The following is a 15577-nucleotide window of genomic DNA, read 5'->3' as shown; positions in this document are numbered from 1 at the left end:
GGGTCCCAATCGCCGGGGTCGCCCGAGCGGAGGCCTGGGTCCCGCCATAGCAGGATCCTGTTGGTTCCACCCAGCCCCTCTAGGCCAGGCACTTAACCATTTCCCTGCTTCTGGGTGTCCCGGAGTCCTCTTTATGACTCCGGAGCAGGTCACAGCGCAGGTGACAGCGTCACAGGAGCCGTGGCGGAGGCACATGGAGCCTCTCGGAGCAGCAAGGACTGGATGCGGAGCGTAACGGACCCCAGCAACAAAGGAGTGCAGAGACTGAGTGCGGCCTTCTGCTTCCCCGGATTGACAGTTGGCAGGGCCCCGCCCCAGGGCCCCTGATTGGATGGGTTCCAGGCTCCGCCCCTCAGCCCTGAGTGACAGTGGAAGCCCTGGGTAACGGTGCTCTGCAGAGCCCGGCTGATCAGTCCTAGCTACAGCCTTTCTAAGGCTAAGCTCACTCCCTGCGCCCTGGTCATTGGATATCTGCATTTCAGCCAAACTTGCTACTTATTTTTAGAAGGGGCACTGTTAGCTTCCTCGATCTTTCAGAAATGTGTGCTGGGAATTCCAGACTCGGTGTTCAATGGAGTCATTCCTTTGCCTCATTGCAGGAAGGAAATCTAGGCCAGGCCAGGCAAGACTGCACCAGGAGGGAGAGGCAGGTGTCCTCTACAGGGCGAGAATTGGGGATAAGACTTTCTCACACTCCCCCCGTCCCACCACTGAATATGGAACCGCTTCCTCCCCCTAGACTTCATTTTCACCAGCAGAAGTTCTCACCTGGGGTCAGTTTAAGCTTCCAACCTAAGTAAACTATTACCTTCATAAACCCTTTCTCCAGGTGACATGTCAGACAAGTCTTACTGAGCCTGACCTTCGTAGATTGTCTTTGTATGTACAAATTACAGTCTGTCGCCGGGACCCTTTGCATGTAAAAACCAACACTGCCCCCGCAAAACGTCCCTAGGCTCTAGGTACAACCCCAGTAAGGACAGAACCTCCCCCCAACTCCTCTACACAAAGTGCACCTGCAAGTGAGTCTCCTGCTTTCCAGGGCTCTGTAGCTTCTCAGGATCCACATTCCTTCTGCAGCTGTTCTGAGCAGCTGGAGGCCACCTGCAGTAGAGGGCAGGCTGCCCGGGAAACACGCAGGGGAGCTCCCTTTCCCTCCCTTTGCGGGCTCCAGACTGGCCGCAGCGGGGAGTCACTGGCCTTAGGCTCTGCTGCCCTCTGCAGGTTATTCACCTCATTGATCGGTTACCTGAGACAAACACCCTCAATTCCACTGTATGTATGTATAAAGTGAGGAAGGAAAATTCTAAGATAACTGAAGTGAATTAAAAGACTTCCAGGCAGGGTGCGGGGGCTCACGCCTATAATCCCAACCCTTTTGGAGGCTGAAGCGGGAGGACTGCTTGAGCCCAGGAGTTCATCATCCTGGAAAACGTAGCCACACCTCGTCTGTACTAAAAATTAAAACATTAGCAGTGCGTGATGTCCTGAATCTGTAGTCCCAGCTACTCGGGAGGCTGAGGTGGGAAGACCTTGAGCCCAGGAGTTCGAAGCTTCAATGACCTATGATCTCGCCACTGTGCTTCAGCCTGGGCAACAGAGCAAGACCTCATTTCTACAAAAAAAAAAAAAAAAAAATCCTGGAAGTGCTTTTCTTTTCTTCCCAGCCAATTGTAGCACATTACTAATTTTCAGGTAATCTAAAGCTTATTTTGGGAAGTGCTCCACCAGAATGTCAGATTTTTGAAAGGTTTCTATTAAAAACAGTAGTTTTTACAGATAGTGAGATAGTGTCATGTGGCATATAGGGAAATGGATTGGAACTTGGCCGTAGTAGGCGTTGTGAAATCTTTGGAAACCAAACCACAGAATGAAATTCAGGTCCTGCAATTAGACATGTGTGCTGGTGCTGCACTGCATTCTGGTGCCTATAGTTTATTAGACTGTAGTTCAGTATTTGTAGAGGAAGGCAGCAGTGTCTCTTCTATCCTACTGTTGGATATAAAATGCTCCAGGAATAAATGCTCAGTGCTGTGAAGTAAAACCAGCACTCAGGCAAAAGTTTAATCCTCTCAACAAGGCAATTTATTTTTTGCAGAAGGGTGTCACTGCGTCAATTAAGATCGCAAGTGTACAGACAATAAAGGAGACCAGGGGGTTTTTATCCTTAACACAGTCCCTGCCTCTGTGTTACTCCCCTATGGGCTGGGGTCAGACCACACAATCTGAGCTGAAAGAAATCAAATGGCAGCACAAAAGAATTCCACCAAACCAGAAAATCAAACATCAGAGAAAAAGAAAGAAACACAGAATTTATAAAAACAACTAGATGACCAGGCACAGTGGCTCACGCCTGTAATCCCAGCAATTTATGGGAGGCTGAGGCGGGCGGATCACGAGGTCAAGAGATTGAGATCATCCTGGCCAACATAGTGAAACCCCATCTCTACTAAAAATACAAAAATTAGCTGGGTGTGGTGGTGGGCGCCTGTAGTCCCAGCTACTTGGGAGGCTGAGGCTGGAGAATCACTTGAACCTGGGAGGCAGAGGTTGTAGTAAGCCGACGTCATGCCACTGCACTCCAAACTGGTGACAGAGTGAGACTCCATCTAAAAACAAACAAACAAACAAAAACCCAACTAGATAACAATTAACAACATGACAGGAACAAAACCTCACATATCAATATTAACCTTGAATGTAAATGGATTAAATGGTTCCATTAAAAGATACAGACTGGTGGAATGAATTTTTACAATATGGTCCAACTATATGCTCCTTACAAGAAACTTACCTTACCTATAAAGACACATATAGACTGAAAGTAAAGGGGTGTAAAAACATATTCCATGCAATTGGAAACTAAAAGTGAGCAAGAGTTGTGATAGTTGTATCAGATAAAACAGACTTTAAATAAAAAACAGTACAAAAAGACAAAGAAGATCATGAGATACTGATAACAGAATCAATTCAGCAAGATAATATAATAATACTAAATATATATGCATCCAACATTGGAGAGGCCAAATTAATAAAGCAAATATTCCTAGACCTAAAGAAAGATATAGATAGCAATACAATAATAGTAGGGGACTTCAGCACCTCACACACAGTAGTAGATATATCATCAACAGACAATCAACACAAAAATTGGACTTAAGCTGGACTTTGGACCAAATGAAGCTAACAGACATTTACAGAACCCAACAATTGCAGAATATACATTCTTCTCATCAGTACGTGAAACATTCTCCAAGGTAGACCATATGTTAGGCCACAAAACTAGTCTCGACAAATTTTAAAGTCAAAATCATTTTAAGCATCTTCTCAGACCGCTGAATAAAACTAAAAATCAATACCAAGAGGAACTTTGAAAACTGTATAAATACATGGAAATTAAACAATGTGCTCCTGAATGATCTCTGAGTCCAAGAAGAAATAAAAACAGAAAATAAAAATTTTGTTTGAAATGAACAAAAATGGCAACACAACATATCAAAACCTCTGGGATATAGGAAAAGTCATGCTAAGAGGGAAGTTTATAGAATTATATGCCTCTGTCAAAAAAGTAGAAAGATCACAAATTAACAACCTAACATGGTACCCCATGGAACTAGGAAAACAAGAACAAAACAAATCCAAAGTTAGCAGAAAAGAAGAAATAACAAAGATCAGAGCAGAATTAAACAAAATCAAGACTAAAAAACAACACAAATGATCAACGAAACAAAAAGTTGGTTCTTTGAAAATATCAACAAAAGTAATAAACTGCTGGCTAGACTAACCAAGAAAAAAAGAAGATTCAAATGAACAAAACCAGAATTTAAAAAGAAGACATTACACCAATACCACAGAAATACCATCAGAGACTACTATGAACAACTATATGCTCACAACCTAGAAAACCTAAAGGTTTTTTTGAAACGTATAACCTCCCAAGATTGAACCAAGAAGAAACAGATATCCTCAACAGACCAATAATAAGTAGCAATATTGAATCAGCAATAAAAACATTCCCAAAAATGAAAGCTCTGGGCCAGACGGATTTATACCTAAATTGTACCAAATAGGCCAGATGTGGTGGCTCATGCCTGTAATCATAGCACTGTGGAGCCTGAGACAGGAGGATTGCTTGAGGCCAGGAGTTTGAGACCACTCTGGCCAACATAACAAGACCCCATCTCTAAGTAAAAAATAAAAATTTAAAAATTAACATTAAACAAATTATACCAAACATACAAAAAGAACTATACTAATACTCCTCAAACTGTTCCTAAAAATCACAGAGGAGGGAAATCTCCCTAACTCATTCTATGAGGCCAGTAACATCCTAATACCAAAAACAGACAAGGACACAACAACAAAACTACAGACCAATATCCCCAATGAACACAGATGTGAAAATCCCCAACAAAACACTCGCAAACTGAATCCAACAGCACATTAAAAAGATAATACAGCATGATAAAGTAGGTTTTATACCAGGAATGCAAAAATGGTCCAACATACACAAGTTAATATATGTAACACATCACAAAAACAGAATGAAAAATAAAAACCATATGATCATCTCAACAGATTTAGAAAACACACTTGATAAAATTCAGCATCCTTCATGATAAAAGCTCAAAAAACTAGGTATAGAATGAACATATCTCAAAATAATAGAAGCCACACATGATAAACACACAGCCAACATCATACTGAATGGGGAAATAGTTGAATGATAAAAACTAGAACAAGATTAAGGATGCCTACTTTCACCACTCTTATTCTACCCTAGTATAGGAAGTCCTGGCCAGAGCAATCAGGCAAGAGAAAGAAATAAAAGACATGCAAATTGGAAAAGAGGAAGTCAAATTATTCCTGTTCAGTGATATATAATCTTACATCTAGAAAACCCTTAAGATTCCACCAAAAATCTCTTAGATTAGATAAATTAATTCAGGAGTTTCAGGATACAAAGTCAATGTACAAAAGTCAGCAGTGTTTCTATACACCAATAACAATCTAGCTGAGAACCAAATCGAGAAAGCAAAAGTGGTACCAAATAACACCCCACCCCACATGGGAATATATTGCACCAAGGAGGTGAAAGGCCTCTACAACAAGAAAAAATCTATAAAACACTGATTAAAAGAATTATAGATGACACAAACAAATGGAAAAAACATTTCATGCTTATGGAAAGAACTAATATCAGAAGAATCAATTTCATTAATTATTCAGAAAGAATTAATATCATTAAAATGACTATACTTCCCAAAGTTACAGGGGTCCCAATCCAGACCCCAAGAGAAAGTTTTCGAATTTCCTGCAAGAAAGAGTTCAAGGCGAGTCTGCAGTGCAAAGTAAAAGCAAGTTTATTAAGACAGTAAAGTGGTGAAAGAACAGCTACTCCACAGAAAGAGTTGGATGTTTCTGTAAGTAAGAGGAGGAACGCATCCACCCTAGGTACAATGATGCTTGTATATATGGGCAGATGTGCTCTGTTACAAGAGTTCATGATAAAGGATTAATTTTCTTAATTACTCTATTTTGCGAGAATCTATATTATTATCTTTAAAGCAAAATTAGAAATGCCTTTGTTCTCCAGATATTGGGATATCTGGACACTACCAAGTCTGGATCTGTTTAAAAAACATTATTAATTTATTCCCTTAACTGTAAACATCTAGAGGCTAGTTATGCCTAACTTTCCGGGAATGAAGCCCAGCAATTCCCAGCCTCACTTTCCTGGCCCTCAGAATGGAGTCGCTCTGGTTTGAATGCCTCTGACAGCAACACATTACCTAACTTCAAGTTATACTACAAGGCTATTGCAATCAAATCAGCATGGTACTGGTATAAAAATATATACAGAAATAAATGAAACAGAATAGAGAGCCTAGAACTAAATCCACATATTTACATTCAACTGGTTTTTTACAAAGTCAACAAGAACATACACTGGGGTAAGGACACCCTTTTCAATAAACGGTGCTGGGAACATTGGATTGCCATACGGAGAAGAATGAAGCTGGACCCTGATCTCTCTCCATATACAAAAATCAATTCAAAATGTACTTAAATGTAAATCCCAAAACTATAAAAATACTAGAAGGAAATCTAAGGAATTCTCTTCTGGACATTGGTCTAGGCAAAAAATGCCTGTAAGACCTCAAAAGCACAGGCAACAATAACAAAATAGACAAATGTGACTTAAGTAAATGGAAAAGCTTCTGCACAGCAAAATAGATAATCAATAAAGTGAACAAACAACCTGAAGAATGGGAGAAATTAATTGCAAACTATACATTAACAAAACACTAATATCCAGAATATACAAGGAACTCAAACAACTCAACAACAACAAAAACAACCCCATTAAGAAGTGGTAAAGGCTGGGTGTGGTGGCTCACATCTGTAATCCCAGCACTTTGAGAGGCCGAGGTAGGTGGATCACCTGAGGTCAGGAGTTCAAGACCAGTCTGGCCAACATAGTGAAACCCCATCTCTACCAAAAATACACAAATCAGCCGGGTGTGGTGGCAGGTGCCTGTAATCCCAGCTACTCAAGAGGCTGAGGCAGGAGAATCACTTGAACCTGGGAGGCAGAGGTTGCAGTGAGCTGAGATCACGCCACTGCACTCCAGCCTGGGTGAGAGACTCTGTCTCAGAAAAACAAAACAAAACAAAACAAAACAAAACAAAACAAAACAAAACAAGGTAAAAAGTGGTCTCAGGAAATAAATAGACATTTTTCCTTCCTTCCTTTCTTTTCTCCCTCCCTCCCCCTTTCTTCCTTCCTTCTTCCTTCCTTTCCTTTCTTTTCCTTTCCCTTTCTTTCTTTCTCTTTCTTTCTTTCTTTCTTTCTTTCTTTCCTTCTTTCTTTCTCTTTTCCTTCCTTCCTCTCTCCTTTCTTTCTTTCTCTCTTTCTTTCTGTCTCTCTCTCTCTCTTTCTTTCTTCTTTCTCTTTCCTTTCTTTTCTTTTTTCAGAGACAGTGTCTCCCTCTGTCACCCAAGCTAGAATTCACTGGTACAATATTAGCTCATTCAAATTCCTGGGCTCAAGAGATCACCTGCCTCAGTCTTCTGAGTAGCTGGGATTACAAGCACATGCCATGACACCAAGTTAATTTTTTTTTTAAGAGACAGGGTTGGGCCAGGTGTGGTGGCTCACACCTGTAATCCCAGCACTTTGGGAGACTGAGGTAGGCAGATCATGAGGTCAGGAGTTCGAGTAAAACCTGACCAACATGGTGAAACCATGTCTCTACTAAAAATACAAAAATTAGCCAGGCATAGTGGCACGTGCCTGTAATCGCAGCTACTCAGGAGGCTGAGGCAGGAGAATCGCTTGAACCCAGGAGCCGGAGGTTGCAGTGAGCTGGGATCACGCCACTGCACTCCAGCCTGGGCAACAGAGTGAGACTGTGTCTCAAAAAAAAAAAAAAAAAAGAGAGTCTCACTATGTTGCCCAGGCTAGTCTCAAACTCCTGGCCTCAAGCAATTCTCCTGCCTTGGCCTCCCAAAGTGTGGGAATTACAGGCATGAGCCACAATGCCCAGCTGAGATTTTTCAAAAGAAGACACACAAATAGTTAACAAGCATATGAAAAAATGCTCAGCATCCCTAACATCAGAGGAATGCAAATTAAAGCCAAAATGAGATACCATCTTACACCAGTCAGAATGGCTATTATTAAAAAGAGGAAAAAGTAACAGATGTTGGTGAGGATGCAGAGAAAAGGGAATGTTTATATGCTGTTGATGGGGATGTAAATTAGTACAATCTTTATGGAAAACAGTATAGAGATTTCTCAAAGAACTAAAAATAGAACTACCCTTTGATCCAGCAATCCCACTATTGGGTACCTACCCAAAAAACAAGAAATCATTATTTCAAAAAGATACCTATACTTGTATGTTTATCACAGCACTATTCACAATAGCAAACATATGGAATCAACCTAAGTGTCCATCAATAGACGACTGGATAAAGAAAATGTGTTATATATACACAATAGAATACTATTCAGCCATAAAAAGAATAAAATTATATCTTTTGCAGCAACATGAATAGAAGTGGAGGCCCAATCTTAAGTGAAACAACTCAGACATAGAAAGACAAACACCGCATGTTCTCACATGTAAGTGGGAGCTAAGTAATGTGTACACATAAACATAGACTGTGAAATAATAGACAGTGGATACTTAGAAGGGTGGGGAGTGGGAAGGGAGGGAACAATGAGAAATTACTTAATGAATACAATGTACTTTTTTCCAGTGATGGATACACTCAAAGCCCTGTCTTCACCACTATGCAAATATATCCATGTTACAAAATTACACTAGTACTACATAAATTTTTTTTATTTTTATTTTTCGGAGATGGAGTCTCGCTCTGTCACCCAGGCTGGAGTGCAGTAGCGGGATCTCGGCTCACTGCAATCTCTGCTACCTAGGTTCAAGTGATTCTCCTGCCTCAGCCTCCCAAGTAGCTGGGACTACAGGCACCACACCTGGCTAATTTTTTTTTATTTTACTAGAGACGGGGTTTCACCATGTTGCCCAGGCTGGACTCCTGAGCTCAGGCAATCCGCCCACCTCTGTCTCCCAAACTGCTAGGATTACAGGGGTGAACCACTGTGTCTTGGCCTTACATAAACTTATATGAATAAAATTTAAATTTTTTTCACTTCCTTTTTTATTTTTAATTTTGTGGGTACATAGTAAATGTATATATTTATGGGTTACATGAGATATTTTGAAAGAGGCATGCAGTGCATAATAATCACATCAGGGTAAATGGGGTCATCACCTCAAGTATTTACCCTTTATGTTATAAACATTCTAATTATACTCTTTTAGTTATTTTAAAATGTACAACTAAATTATTTTTTACTATAGTCACCCTGTTGTGCTAACAAATACTAGGTCTTATTCATTCTTTCTCTTTTTTTTTGTACCCATTAACCATTCCCATTCCCCACCCCCTCTACCCTTCTCAGCCTTTGATAATCATCCTTCTACTCTCTATCTCAATGAGTTCAATTGTTGCAATTTTTAGCTCCCACAAATAAGTGAGAACATGTGAAGTTTGTCTTTCTGCACTTGGCTTATTTCACTTAACACAATGACCTTCAGTTACATCCACGTTGTTGCAAATTACATAATTTCATTATTTTTATGGCTGAATAGTATTCTATTGTGTATATATAACACATTTTCTTTATCCAATCATCACTGATGGACACTTAGGTTGATTCCATATGTTTGCTATTGTAATAAATAAATATGGGAGTGCAGATATCTCTTTGATGTACTGATTTCCTTTCCTTCTCTTTGATATAGTGATTTCCAATCCCACCCAGCTGTGGGATTGCTGGATTGTATGGTAGCTCTATTTTCAGTTTTATGAGAATCTTCCAAACTGTTGTCCATAGTGGTTGTACTAATTTACATTCCCACTAACAGTGTACAAGGGTTCCTTTTCCTCTGCATCCTCACCAGCATTTGTTATTGCCTGTCTTTTGGGTAAAAGCTATTTTAATTGAGGGAAGGTGATAGCTCATTGTAGTTTTGATTTGCATTTCTCTGATGATCAGTGATGTGGAGCACTTTTTTATATGTCTGTTTGCCATTTGTATGTCTTATTTTAAGAAATGTCTATTCAGATCTTTTGCTCATTTTAAAATCAGATTATTAGATTTTTTTCTATAGAGTTGTTTGAACTCCTTATATATCCTGGATATTAATCTATTGTCAGATGGATAGTTTGCAAATGTTTTCTCCTATTCTATGGGTTATCTCTTTGTTGACAGTTTCCTTTACTGTGTTGTTTCTTTTTTAACCTGATGTGATCCCATTTGTCCATTTTTGCTTTCACTGCCTATGCTTGTGGGGTATTACCTAAGAAATCTTTGCCTACTCCAACGTCCTGGAGACGTTCCTCAATGTTTTATTTCAGTAGTTTCATAACTTGAGGTCTTCGGTTTAAATCTTTAATCATTTTGGCCGGGCGCGGTGGCTCACGCCTGTAATCCCAGCACTTTGGGAGGCCGAGGCGGGCAGATCATGAGGTCAGGAGATCAAGACCATCCTGGCTAACACAGTGAAACCCCGTCTCTATTAAAAATACAGAAAATTAGCCGGGCGAGGTGGCTGGCGCCTGTAGTCCCAGCTGCTCGGGAGGCTGAGGCAGGAGAACGGCGTGAACCCAGGAGGCGGAGCTTGCAGTCAGCCGAGATCACGCCACTGCACTCCAGCCTGGGCGACAGAGCGAGACTCCATCTCAAAAAAAAAAAAAAAAAACTTTAATCATTTTGATTTGATTTTTGTATATGGTGAGAGATAGGGGTCCAGGTTCTTTTTCCTGCATATGAACATTCAGTTTTCCCAGCACCATTTACTAAAGAGACTGTCCTTTCCCCAATGTACATTCTTGGCACTTTTGTCAAAAATGAGTTCACTGTAAATGTATAGACTTATTTCTAGGTTCTCTATTCTGTTCCAGCAGTCTATGTATCTGTTTTTATGCCAGGACCATGCTGTTCTGGTTACTATAGCTCTGTAGTATAATCTGAGGTCAAGTAATGTGATTCCTCCAGTTTTGTTCTTTTTGATCAGGATAGCTTTGGCTATTCCAGGTCTTTTGTGGTTCCATATAAATTTCAGGATTATTTTTTCTATTTCTCTGAAGAATGTCCTTGGTATTTTGATAGCAATTGTATTTAATCTGTAGGTTGCTTTGGGAAGTAGGCACATTTTAACTATATTTATTCTTCCAATCCATGAACATGGAATATCTTTCCATTTTTTGTCCTTTTCAATTTCTTGCATCAGTGGTTTATGGTTTTCATTGTAGAGATCTTTCGCTTACTTCTTAGGTTAAATTAATTCCTAGGTATTTTATTTTATTTGTAGCTATTGTAAAGAGGACTTTCTTGATTTCTCTTTCAGATTGTTTACTGTTCGCATACAGAAATGCTATTCATTTTTGGCTTTTTAATTTTAATTTTTTTTTTCTCCCAGTGATCCTTGTTCTGAAGAAATGCTACTGATTTTTACATGTTGATTTCGTGTCCTGCAACTTTACTGAATTTATTGGTTCTAGTAGTTTTTTTGTGAAGTCTTTAGGTTTTTCCCAAATATAAGATCATGTGATCTGCAAAGAAGGATAATTTGACTTCTTCCTTTCCAGTTTGGATGCCCTTTATTTCTTTCTCTTATCTGATTGCTCTAACTAGGACTTCAAGTACTAAGCTGAATAACAGTGGTGACAGTGGGCATCTTTGTCCTCTTCCAGATTTTAGAGGAAAGGCTGTTTTTCTCCATTCAGTATACTAGTTGTGGGTCTGTCATATATGACTTTTTATTATGTTGAGGTATGTTCTTTGTATACTCGGTTTTTTTTAAGGTTTTTAATTATAAAGGGATGTCAAATTTTATCTAATGCATTTTCAGCATTATTAAAATGATCACATAGTTTTTGTCCTTCATTCTGTTGATGTGATGTATCACATACTATCCTTGCATCCCTGGGATAAATCCTACTTGGTCATGATAAATTATCTTTTTGATGTGTTGTTGAATTCGGTTGCTAGTATTTTGTTGAGGATGTTTGCATGAATATTCATCAGGGATATTGACCTATAGTTTTCTTAATGTGTCTTTGCCTGGTTTTGGTATCTGGGTAATACTGGACTCATAGAATGAGTTTGAAAGTATTCCTTCCTCCTCTGTTTTTTTTTTTTTCTTGAGGCGGAGTCTTGCTCTTTCTCCCAGGCTGGAGTGCAGTGGTGCGATCTCAGCTCACTGCAACCTCTGCCTCTCAGGTTCAAGCGATTCTCCTGCCTCAGCCTCCTGAGTAGCTGGGATTACAGGCACGTGCCACCACGCCTGGATAATTTTTGTATTTTTAGTAGAGACGGGGTTTTACCGTGTTGGTCAGGCTGGTCTCAAACTCATGTCCTCGTGATCTGCCCACCTCGGCCTCCCAAAGTGCTGGGATTACAGGCGTGAGCCAGCGCACCTGGCCTCCTCCTCTATTTTTCAGAATAATTTGAGTAGGACTGGTATTAGTTCTTTAAATGTTTGGCTCATGCCTGTAATCCTAGCACTTTGAGAGGCTGAGGTAGGTGGATTGCTTGAGCCCAGCAGTCTGAGACCAGCCTGGGCAACACTGCAAAACCTTGTCTCTATAAAAACTAGTTGGGCATGGTGGCATGCACCTGTGGTCTCAGCTACTCAGGAGCCTGAGGCAGGAGGATCACCTGAGCCTAGGAGGTCAAGGCTTCAATGAACCATGATTGCACAACTGCACTGCAGCCTAGGCGACAGAGCGAGACTGTTTCAAAAAAAAAAAAAAAAAGAGTGGACATGGTTTAGTTTGAAAAGTCCTTTGGTAAGTTCAAGCCAAAGGCTGAGGGCTATTTAAAAACATTAGTCATGGAGTGGCAGAAAAGTGTTTTGTTGTGAATTAGCAAACTGAATGTTGATCATATAAATTGGGTCATTCTTGCCAAACTCAACTATAAGAGTCAAAAGGCCAAGGGGGAGAAGCACTCAGGGCACATACCAATGCTCCAAATTTGTCATTCTTTGCCAAGCTGCTGAAACAGCCAGTTGTATCCTGAAACCGGTTTTATCTAATAGTTACTGAAACAACTTGCTGTGACTCTAAGAATAGTTTTACTCATTGCCATCATTTCCCGATCAGAACTTTCCAACTCCCAAAAACCTTACTAGTGCCAATGAACTTTCTTGAAGAACCATATGTAACACTTCTCCTTTTCATGAAACCGCCAATGTTCTCTGTTTTTCAGACATACCAAAGACCACTTGGTCTGTGTGTATGCCCTGAATTACAAGTATTTCTTCCCAAATAAAATGTTTTAATTTCAGAAATTCATCTTTGACAAATCTGACTTTCTGCCACTAGACACTTCCATGAGTCTACAGTCCCTTTTCTTCAGTTCTACAAACCAAAAAGCTCTGACAACTCTTTTTTGTAAGGTAGGCATGAACCTGACATCAAGAAATAAGAGGCTATTTATTGGCTTTTTTGTTCTGTTTCAGGTATTTACTCATTTTGTTGTAGGAATATTAATGAGTTTGATCTCAGAGTGCCGTTTCAGTTTCTACTAAGAACACTACATTATCTATGATATATTAATTATCTCAGCTTTTTACAGATGAAATAACAGGCTCAAAGAGGCGCAGTGACTTGCCCAAGGTTGTTTCACATCTAGGGAGAGTAAAGAGTAGAATTGAGGTCTTCTGCCCCCTTCACTTGTTTTTTGTTGTTTTTTCCTCATTGCACTGTACTGCTTCCTCATGATATTACCTCTGAAGACCATCTTGATAAATTCTTCTGTGTGGAAGAGTTTAAGCAATGACATTCATCTTATTTGACATTTTCTTCTATTTGAGACAGGGTCTCACTGTGTCACCCAGGCTGGAGTGCAGTGACGCCATCACGGATCATTGCAGCCTCAACCTCCTAGGCTCAAGCAATCCTCCCACCTCATCCTCTGGAGTAGCTAGGACTACAGGTACATGTCACTATGCCTGGATCATTAGAAAGAAATTTTTTTTGGTAGAAATTAGGTCTTGGTATGTTGCCCAGGCTGGTCATTCATAGGTGTTTAAAGTGTGATAAATGGATGATTTAAGTCTGACAGAACTTTTACACATATTATACATTTAAGTATATACACATGGAAGCTCCTAGGAGTTGGTTACGTTTACATGGTGGAAAAAAAAAACCCTTCAAAATAATTATTAGTTTGAGAAAAAGATGTCAATAAATAATTTCTACATCAACACATTGTTTTTTGTTGTTGTTGTTGTCGAGGCAGAGTCTCGCACTGTTGCCCAGGCTGGAGTGCAGTGGTGCTATGTCGGCTCACTGCAAGCTACACCTCCTGGGTTCATGCCATTCTCCTGCCTCAGCCTCCCAAGTAGCTGGGACTACAGTCACCCGCCGACACGCCCAGCTAATTTTTTGTATTTTTAGTAGAGACGAGGTCTCGCCGTGTTAGCCAGGATGGTCTCGATCTCCTGACCTCGTGATCCGCCCACCTCAGCCTCCCAAAGTGCTGGGATTACAGGCGTGAGCCACCGCTCCTGGCCTTGTCAACACATTGTTATATGTAAAAAAGCTAATCAAATGTGAGCTTCCAACAATTCCCTCTGCTTCATTCTTCTGACTTTCAACAGATCATGGTTAACACCAAGGGCTCTGTGTCTGAGGTTTCACATGTTTACGTCACCTATTTTAAACGGTCTCAACCTCACTCCACCACCACTGACCCATCAAATCATTTCCGCAGCTAAATCCGAAGTGTTCTGTAAATAGCTTTCCCTTTCAAGGAGTCTAACTGGACTTCAGGTTGAACTCCCTCGTGGCTCTCTCATGTTCCTTGATTTATTCATTTGAAATTGTCTTCCAGGAGAGATTGTGATATCCTAAGTGAGGACCTCATCCATTTTATTTGCTTCTCTTCTCCCTAACCTGCTACACCATCTGTTCATTGAAGGCACAGAATATTTCAAACTGACCATCACTTGCTGTAAATTCTGGAGATCTCAGCACAATTCAGAAATCCACACCCTAAAGGAGTTATGTGTGGATGTTAATACCATCCTCACCACAAGAGGGAGTTCATTGTCTCTTTTTCTGCAAATCGGTGCAAAGCAGTTTTCTTTTCTTTTTTTTTTCTTTTGAGACCAAGTTTCGCTCTTGTTGCCCAGGCTGGAGCGCAATGGCGCGATCTTGGCTCACTGCAACCTCCGCCTCCCGGGTTCAAGCGATTCTCCTGCCTCAGCCTCCCGAGTAGCTGGGATTACAGGCAGCTGCCACCACGCCCGACTAATTTTTGTATATTTAGTAGAGATGGGATTTCACCATGTTGACCAGGCTGGTCTTGAACTTCCGACCTCAAGTGATCCACCCTCCTCGTCCTCCCAAAGTGCTGGGATTACAGGCGTGAGCCACCGCGCCCAGCTTTTTTTTTTTTTTTTAATCTACAGGATAACACTTCATAAAAGTAACAGTGACACTATTCAGTTTGGTTCATTTATATGATTTTACTTTTCATAGGTTGTTAAGAAAGCAGTAAAGTCTGTGAACTTGGATTGGATTTCCCTGACTCTGAAAAGTGTATTGAAAAAAATGTATATATGGAAAGGAGTAGCAGAGGTGAAAGAAAGACTTGCTGAGGAGGTGACATGTGGGATGGGACCTGAAGTAATGTATTAGTATAAAAAGTCGGGTCGGCCGGGCGCGGTGGCTCACGCTTGTAATCCCAGCACTTTGGGAGGCCGAGGCGGGCGGATCACGAGGTCAGGAGATCAAGACCACGGTGAAACCCTGTCTCTACTAAAAATACAAAAAAATCAGCCAGGCGTGGTGGCGGGCGCCTGTAGTCCCAGCTACTCGGAGAGGCTGAGGCAGGAGAATGGCGTGAACCCGGGAGGCGGAGCTTGCAGTGAGCTGAGATCGCGCCACTGCACTCCAGCCTGGGTGACAGAGCGAGACTCCGTCTCAAAAAAAAAAAAAAAAAAGTCAGGTCAGAGGATTCAAGGAAGAT

The 15577-nt window shown here is 40.8% G+C and overlaps 1 long non-coding RNA gene across 1 annotated transcript; it reads left to right on the top strand.

Annotated features, from left to right (window-relative positions):
* Positions 1-838: 838 nt before the first annotated feature.
* Positions 839-13627, top strand: LOC129460906 (uncharacterized). Its single transcript, XR_008650327.2, has 3 exons — positions 839-1022; positions 8053-8131; positions 13420-13627. It is a non-coding gene; the product is annotated as an uncharacterized lncRNA (long non-coding RNA).
* The last annotated feature ends 1950 nt before the right edge of the window (positions 13628-15577 follow it).

Source organism: Symphalangus syndactylus, chromosome 13 (genome assembly GCF_028878055.3).
Source record: "Symphalangus syndactylus isolate Jambi chromosome 13, NHGRI_mSymSyn1-v2.1_pri, whole genome shotgun sequence".
NCBI classification, from domain to species: domain Eukaryota; kingdom Metazoa; phylum Chordata; class Mammalia; order Primates; family Hylobatidae; genus Symphalangus; species Symphalangus syndactylus.
Note: the sequence above shows the minus strand (reverse complement) of the source record. Positions and strands in the feature narration are given on the sequence as shown.